Source organism: Meleagris gallopavo, chromosome 1, assembly GCF_000146605.3.
Source record: "Meleagris gallopavo isolate NT-WF06-2002-E0010 breed Aviagen turkey brand Nicholas breeding stock chromosome 1, Turkey_5.1, whole genome shotgun sequence".
Taxonomy (NCBI): Eukaryota; Metazoa; Chordata; class Aves; order Galliformes; family Phasianidae; genus Meleagris; species Meleagris gallopavo.
The window spans coordinates 135,329,687-135,338,528 of NC_015011.2; positions in this window are offsets into that span (position 1 = coordinate 135,329,687).

Genomic DNA, 8,842 nt, shown 5'->3' on the forward strand with positions numbered 1-8,842 from the left:
AAAAAGGAGACACTTTTTTATCCCGGGAATTATCTAATGCGAACTATGCACTGATCACACTTGTTTGGATAGTAAAGTCAGGCCTCGTAGTTTGTGTCTGGCCAGCTGAATACAGCTAAGAAATTTGTAACAGCAATATACATACTTGTTTCTGGTGCGTAACCCTACATCTTATATGTCCTTCAATCTTCTGTCCTGACAGCAAAAGCATAGCATCTATATTCATGACCTACTTTTGGTTATTAGGTATATTTAGGTAAAATAAGAGATCACTGTTTTTCAGAGGAACATTTCCAAAACATGTCCCTGTGCAAATGCCTGCAAGACTTCTCTTTCATATTTACCTTCCCTTACACTCCTTGAAATCACCTGCTCGGTCCTAGAGAAGCTCAGTGCAGAAGATAAAAAGCTAGAAAATTTTAAGTTCCTGTTCTCTTTCCTTGTTTTATACAGTTTCCAGTGCAATGTTGTCCTCATTAGTATGTAGGACTTCTAAGCACAACAGTAATTATGAATGAGGATTCTAACAAAGCACAGTAGTTCTTCCCGTCCTCCTGATATCAGCTTTATGCTGTGCAAGTAGATAGGAAGGATCACTTTCAACCGTGGGCAAAAATTACCTGCAAGATTTAAGCACAGTTTGAATGCAAGGAACTTAACCTGAAAGTGATGCCTAGGTTATAAGTCAATCAGAAGAGTTGTGCTGTCAGTAATGATTACAAAGGGCATAGGAGAGAGAAAATCTTTTGCCAGGTGGACAGCAGAGCACAGTGATATATATGGGTTACAGGAGAGGAATCACTTCTCTTTCCAGCATTCTTGCCTAAAAAGAAAGAAATCAAGAAAAAGAAGGAGTAGATTCACAGCACTGACACTTAACTGGGCTGCTCTATGTCTGCATTAGCAGTGAGTTGTATGGCAGTTTTTTCTCCATCTGGAGAAGTGGCCCAGAAGTTCAGACCCAGAAAATTCACTTCCTGGAGGGATCTAGTAGTAACTAATTGAAAGATGTGCTGTTGTGAGCTGAAGGTGATCCTGCAGTCCCTGTAATCCAGCTAGTGTTTTTGTAAAGAAACATTTCTATGGCATACTGCCAAAGGACAATGAGAGTCTTTCAGAAGCAGAATTTTGCCCAGAACAGATGGATATAACAGCCTTTAGTTGCAAACAGAAGCCTAACAGCAGCAAAAAGGACATGACTGTGTATATAAACAGCAGCACAAAGCTGATAATGCTTTTAAAGCGGGCGTGCACCAGCAACACCTTGTGAAGGGAACGTGCAGTGAGCAGTGAGGGACCAAATGCTTTCTTGTGAAGGGCAAGAGAATTATCTGTGCATACAGATACTCTTTTGTTAGCTGATTGCATCTACTCTTAGTCGCTGCTGTTAAGGATTCATGTGCACAGATTTTATGTTGATCTGCACGATCATACTGTATTTCCAAAAATGCTCTGTACTCATCTGATGTTCAACTGTAAAAATTAATCAGTCCTTAAATTCTTGCACCCTTGTGCAATCTACCAAGACAGCTTATAACCTTGTTCGTAAAGTCAGCAAAGAAAGCGGTAAGAATAAGTTGTGATAATGTCATTGTGGATTTCTTAGGGATGTCTGTTTTTCGCTTTGTTTTGATTTGTTTTTTAACTTCTAGGCTGATCAGAGGTTAGGATAAGAGAGAAATACATGAGGAAAGTGCCCTTTCTCTTGTTACAGGAGTGAGCTATACATACACTCACTGGCACTATAATATTTCTTTCTAGCCTCCTCTACACATTCTACTTATACTCCATATCTATACAGTGCTAGGGTTCTCATGCCACACCTTTTCAATTCATACAGTTTACTGTAGATAAGAGTGGCTACATATCTAGTTACCCTTGTCATGCAGCCACGAGTCCTACATCTTAGTCCATAGCCACATTATCAAGGCTGTGCCCATATCAGCCAGCCTGGATGAGAGATTCTGAACAGAGGAAGGTCCCAGGGGCAGCTGATGCCGTGTGTATTTCTTCTTGTGTCTACCTCATTAAAACAAGCAAGCAAATGAGCAGCTCTGGGGACATGCCCTTTTGGGATGTTCAAGAAGACTTGCACTGAAGGGTGTATTATACTCAGCTGTCCCAACCATCTAGCGTGTTTCTTTGTAGGCAAAAGGGTACATAATTCCCCCTTACCAAAAAAAGTTACCAGAGAGATGCATGTGGCTCCTTTGTCTTTGGAGAAACCAGAGTATCCTCAGGTACTCTAGACGCCTGGATACGTGCCAAGCAGACTTGCTAAAGTTAAAGCAGTACCTTAGTGGTAGCAGGAGTGGGGCTTTGACTGACTGGCCTGGTAGATACCTAATTTAAGATGAGGACAGTAGCTCTCCAGGCCCCAGTAACTCTAAGGACTTGATCTCCATTCCTTGAAATGGAAGTTGAGGTATGTGGATCACAGGCAGTTACCTACATTTAATAGCTAAATTTAGATGTCTACAGTCTGGAGCTGAGTTACACTCCATATTTCCTGTCACAGCTCACGACCTGGCAAAAATACTCAGCCAGAAACATCTTCTGAAACAATTTGACCTCCTTTACTCCCACTTTTTCCACTACTTTGAAACAGCTCTCACACACCTCCACAATTAGGTCATCCTTGTCACTTTGACCTCTAATTCTGAGTCTTTTCACTCACACTGAATAGGCTAAGAGCCTTTTAGTAACAGACATGGCACTTTGGAAGCCCAGGAAAAAAAAGACTATCTCCAGCCTGTGCACACATGAGATGTTTGTAGATTAATGCATCAGGAGGTATCCTTTGGGTCTTTGAGATCATAGAATCATTACAGAGTAGTTAACATTAATCTTATGGCTGATAAAAGAGTCTGAGAAGCCTTTTGCCCTCAAGAAAAGGACTATACCAGTGAATCCTGGCTCAACAGGACAAAAAAAAAACAAAACAGATGGAGAAGGGCACTGACAGGGAGCCCCTGAAGAGGGTTGAGGAAGCACGTGCAGGAACACACGCTTGGCAGAACAACTAACAACCTGAAGCACCTGTTAAACCTGATAAATTATTCTTTTTCCATCAAATGTTTTCCATAATTGAGGCCAAGCTCTTTTCAGTGGTGCCCAGTGTCAGGATAAGAGGCACTGGACAGAAACAGAAGAACAGGGAGTTCCATATGAATATGAGGAAAATTTTCTGCTCTGCGTGGGTGACAGAGCACTGGCACAGGCTGCCTCAGAGGCTGTCAGGATTCCTTGGGGATCTCTACCAGCTGCTTGGCCGTGGGCATGGGCACCCTGCTCTGGGTGGCCCTGCTGGAGAAGGGGTGGGCCAGATGCCAGCATTAGCAATTCTCTGTTTGTGGTGTAATGGTGTTCTTCAATGTTTTTATCTTGAAATTACATGATACTTTCAAAAGCTGGCTATTTCTTGCGTCACCATAATGAATAGTAATCGGTCAGCAGCTTTAATAAACGCAGGGAGGGAAGGAAGACCTAAGGTCTCCAATTTGCCCTACAGGTATCAGAAGTACAGTTAAGTCCAGAGTCGTAGCACTTCTTTTTCTTCACTGATTTTCATAAAACTACTTCTGAGCCTGATAAACACAGGGTGGATTAAGACTGTGTGTGCACAGCTGCAAATGAAAGGCATCAAATTTTATCTCAAAAGAATGGCATTCCATTTGGTGATTTTCCTAACCAGCCCATCTGCAGTGAAGCATTACAAAAGAGCACTCCCAGAGAAAAACCAAAGGTGATTAAATTTTCTTTCCAATGATTTCTCTCCCCATTAAACAGCTTCTTATTAAAGACAGTTCTGAATGTCTGAACAGAATGGGCAGCTTGTTAAATCCTTTCAGGTTGCTGCGACCTTAAAAACTTGTGCCACTCCAGTTGCCTGAATAGACACAGGATTGGTCACTAGAGGCCTCAGGAGGTAATTTTTTTGCCTCTTTTGCAAGGGGAATCTTTCTGCTTCTTGTGACAGATGAGCTGATAAGTGACCAGATAGGGATTGTGAGTGACAATGGAAGGTGGGAATTTGACATATCATTGTATTTCAGAGACCAGATGGAATTTTTACTGACAGAAAGGTAGCTTTTATTCCTCCCTAGGAGTGGATCAAATAAGTTCAGCCAAAAAAAAAAAAAAAGCTTTCTGTATAGCAGGTGGAAGCCTTTGTAGCCACTTGGAAGACAGTTTTTAAAGACTTCTTTACAGCAGGTAACTCGCTGTCTGGCAGTTGAGATTAAGGCAGCTCACAGACTATTTCTTTCCATCTCTGTTGTGGCCTGCAGAAACTGCCCACCTGTGGCACATTTGGTATATTATATGAAAATGCACAGTAATGCTGCAAATGCATGAGCCCAGCTGTGCTGCCTGCTCCACAGCAATGTGCTCTCTTGCAGTCAACATACAACTGAGATTCACTTCATTTCCAGAAGAAAATGCAGAGAGGGGAAGAGTCTGAAGAAGAGGGACATGTAATTACAGAATAGAGTGGGTGAGATGTCAGAGTGGATGTACCTGAAAAGGGTTTTTAACCTTCTTCCTTTCTAAGGAAGTGAGTGTGGGGTTAAAGAGGTGTGTGAACATAGTAGGAGTTCACCTGACGCTGCAAACTGAAGATGATACTTTTATATGGTAGTACTGTCCACTTATTCCAGCTCTGCATCTGAGTTCTCAACTCATTATCGATCCAGAAGGGATGAGCTTCTCTGTGGAAAATCGTTGGCCAAATGAAGTAATTTAAAGTTGTCATAGGTTATTTGGGATTTGTCAGTCAGAAATAGGTACCATTTTAATTGTCATTATAGACTAAAGTAATAAAATTCCTCTGCCATCTCAACTTCTTAATATGCCCATAGTTATACTTACATAAAGGTGCTTCATACTGGGATAGCTATTTCCATATTGTGAGGAAAATCATCATTTTGATGTCTCATCTTTATAATGACATAATTACATGCAACATAGAACTCTTACCCTATTTTGGCTTTTATTTTTAAATGACATTTCTTTTCTCCAAGTACGATTAATTACACCAGTAAAATTTGTAGGGCTGGCCTCGACATTAAGAAAATGAATTGTTGCTACTCATACATTTATGCAGCTGAAGTAACAACAGAAAGAAATAATATACATGCTTATATGCTGACTTTCAGGTAGAAGATACTGAAATGAAACTCAGGTACATGTGCTAAATTACACCTGCATACTGAACAGCAAGCGCATTAAGGACTAGAGTGCATTTTCCATATATGAGATCTCACAAAAAAAAGAAAAAAAGAAAAAAAAAAGTAACATAAACAGCTCTCAGAGGGAGAAAGGAGAACTGCAACTTTCCCCTTTGAGCAACAAAATTATGCAGAACTCCAGAAGTAGCTGGAGGCAAAGACACCACCCATGGCATGCAGCAATCTGAGACTGAAAACAAATGCTAGGTTTAGATGGTTATGGGGAAAGCTACTACAAAGTCTCTAGAAACACCTGCGGACACAACTGAAATAGGTGACATGATGGATCTGCATGATGACTAACAACACATTACATGAAAAGAAAGAAAGCAAAGTATTTGAGCAAGGCATTTTTCACTGTTCAAATCCATTTCTGGATATAGCATGTAGTTCTTCTTCTAGCTGTCATGTCCAATACATACTGTGTTTTTCCTGGACTGACATGAAATGTGTCAGTTATGGTAAAACCAACGTATACTTTACAAATCTGTCCATCATTTTGAGCGTCTGTATCTTTCTTACATGCACAGAAAGCTGTGTTTTGTGGATGGGGCTGACTTTTGTGTATCTACAATTGATAAGAGGAGGCAAAGCTCCCATGCTCAGCTCTAATACAACTGAAATGAAACAACACACATGGCTATTGAACATTAAAGGAGTGATATATGTGATTTGATTGGGTGTGGTTGTACTTGTTACCATTTCCTTTCCCTTCTTCATTTGACTTTCCTATTCAGTAAATGTTATAGGGAAGCCAAAGCATACTGATGTTTCGTTTTTTTTTGTACCTGCTTGTCATTCATTCATTGCTGCTGTCATCTCTATTGAATATAATAATGCACAGAAGTGTCATGACAAGAAGAATTATTATAGCTCGAGGCTGTCTTACTAATCAAAAACATGTAGTTTCTTTGCAGCTCAGAGAGACATCAAAAATAACAGACTAAATAATTCGCATGGTATAAAAACTTGTTTAGTCCTGTAGTAAGACAAATGCAATATTTGGTGTAAAACACTCTAATTCCACTTACTTTTATGGCAATAAGTTGTACTGATCATAACGTCTGCAGGATTGACCCTTCATTTTTTAATTTTAACACCTACCCTACTACTATCTTCTCTAGTACTACAAGCAATTCCAACTCCTACTTGTAACTAGGTAAGCGTTCAAATGAAATTAGGATTTCTGACTTTTTCATCTTTTTATGGTGAAAAGTGTTCCCACATTCCCGTTCCAACAACAACAAAAATGTCTCAGGCTATATTTTACGGGCAGCTTCAAGCTACTTCTGAGCTCTTCCATTCCCTCACTCCACAGGAATGTTTAAACCTTCTGTAGCAGTTACTAACGCGGATATGTTTTCTGATCTAAAATGGTGATTCCAGTAAAGGTTGAAAATTATTTGAAGGGAGAATGCAATAAAAGGATGTAGCAAGTTCTGCTGTTGCCACCTGCTGTTCACATTCCCCTTGGAATGGCTGGGAAAGGCAGGATTGCACAATCCAAGTGAATGGCAAAGACCAAAACATAAGCGCCGAGCGTGTACAAAGTGATCAGAAGTAGAAAGGAGTGAATGAGTGAAGATTCAGCAGGAACCCATAGATGAAAAAGAACAGTGATCCAGAGAGGTCACACTTTTGGGGTTTCTACATCTAGATTACAGCCCACTCCTCACCTCCTCTATATATGAACATCCTGTTCCCAGAAAGCATGTGCTGTCAGTAATTGCAGCCATCTACTACCAAGTCAAGCCTCCAATTGTCTGCCTACCTTGACAGCAGCAGGAAACTCTCAGGTAAGCCATTGATAGGCAGCCTTTCTTTGCAGTAATTATTCCATTAAGGAGGAGGCTCTGCTGTGTTGACAGTGTGCTAGAAAAGGGGTTAAATGCTAGAACTGAAAGCTGACATCGAGACCTAGGGAAGAAGGTACAATACTCAACAACAGGTAGGGACCAGCAATGGAACATGCAGCAGAGCAATGATTTTGTCCAATGTATGAAAGGAAACCGCATAGTCATTCCTTCCCTCCATGTGAGAGGAGACAAGCAGACAAAGGGACAAAACTGTCAGAACAGGAAGCTCAGTAAAAAGTGCACCATTACATTTTCTCTCTCTTTTGTGGGGCACAAAATACATTTTTGATGGAAATTCTGATACTTGGTGGGATCAAAACCCATCTGCACTGTTCATTTCGGATTCTCCCAGCCTTTAAATCAGTGCTAGAGTTACTGGAAATCAACATGGACTTCCTCCTTCCAGCTGGAATCCAAACATGAGTGTAAGTAATGTGGTGTTCTACAATCTGGTAATTCTTTTCTAGGCTAGAATTTTTGCAGAAGCTAAAAGTAAATCTTCTGGGTTGCCATACAGCCAGATAACCAAAGGGTAAAAAGTACTACTTGTGTTGACTGCATACAAGGCAAATTTCACTGACCTGGTGTTGCTTTCAAAATCATATCAGATAACCAGGACCTAATGAAGAGAAACTTTTCAGCAGACAAGTTAATACTTGACAGTGCACTTGTCAGGCAGCCATGCTGCTGCCATAGTCCCCGAGTTACTGTTCAGTATGGGCAACTAAAACTCAGGTTGTCCATCTTGCAGTTTGCAGACAGCATGGCTTTTGTAAGTGATGCCTCCAAAATTGAAGGGTACAAATAACTACTGCTCAAGTTTGGTCCAAGTAAACCTGACAGATCTGTTTGGCCACATCATATATGTGTAAATAATAATGCAAAGGACAATGTTGTTTGGGCAGCCTGCTCTGGTGGGCTTTGAGGTCCCTTCCAGCCCAAGCCATTCTGTGATATGATACAATTCTATGAAATCTTGTCTGTTTTCAGCTTATTAAAAAAAAAAAAAAAGCAACCTGAAAGGAGATTGTAGTGAGATAGGGGTTGGTCTCTCCTCCCAGGAAACAGCGATAGGATAAGAAGGAAGGACCTTAAGTTGAGCCATGATTGGTTCATGTTGGATATCAAGAATTTCTTCTCAGAAGGAATGGTGGTGCATTGGCACAGGCTGCTCAAGGAGGTGGGTAGTCTAGTCACCATCCCTGGAGGTGTTGAAGAACTGTGTAGCAAAGGAACATGGTTAGTGGGCATGGCAGGGATGGGTTAGTGGTTGAATTTGATGATCTGAGAGGTCTTTTCCAACCCTAATGATTCAATGATTCCACAATTCTAACAATGCTAGAAGCTTTCCTGAGTTGTTAACAAGTCTTGCTCAAGTTACCCAGAACCGTCAGACAGAGATTAAAATTGTTTTGAGCTTTCAGGTGTCTCATGCATATAATCCCACCAGTTTTTCTTGTGTTTTGATTTACTGTGTAGATAAAGCAGGTGCTGCAGGACCACTGATGAACGCTAGCTGGCATTCCCACTGCCTCTCGTGTGTTTTAAAGAAAAATACTACAAGAATACTGCTTTAAAGTGATGTATTTGAGATATAAATAGCACCTAGAAATTAATCACGCTCATAAATCAGAGGTTTGCTCCAAAAAGCCCGGTGAGATGAGGGATGAGAAGTGCTTTTAAAAGCTGGGAGCAATAAATACAAATGGTAATTCCTAAACCTTTTAAATTCAATTACAAGGGCCGCGAGGCAACCCG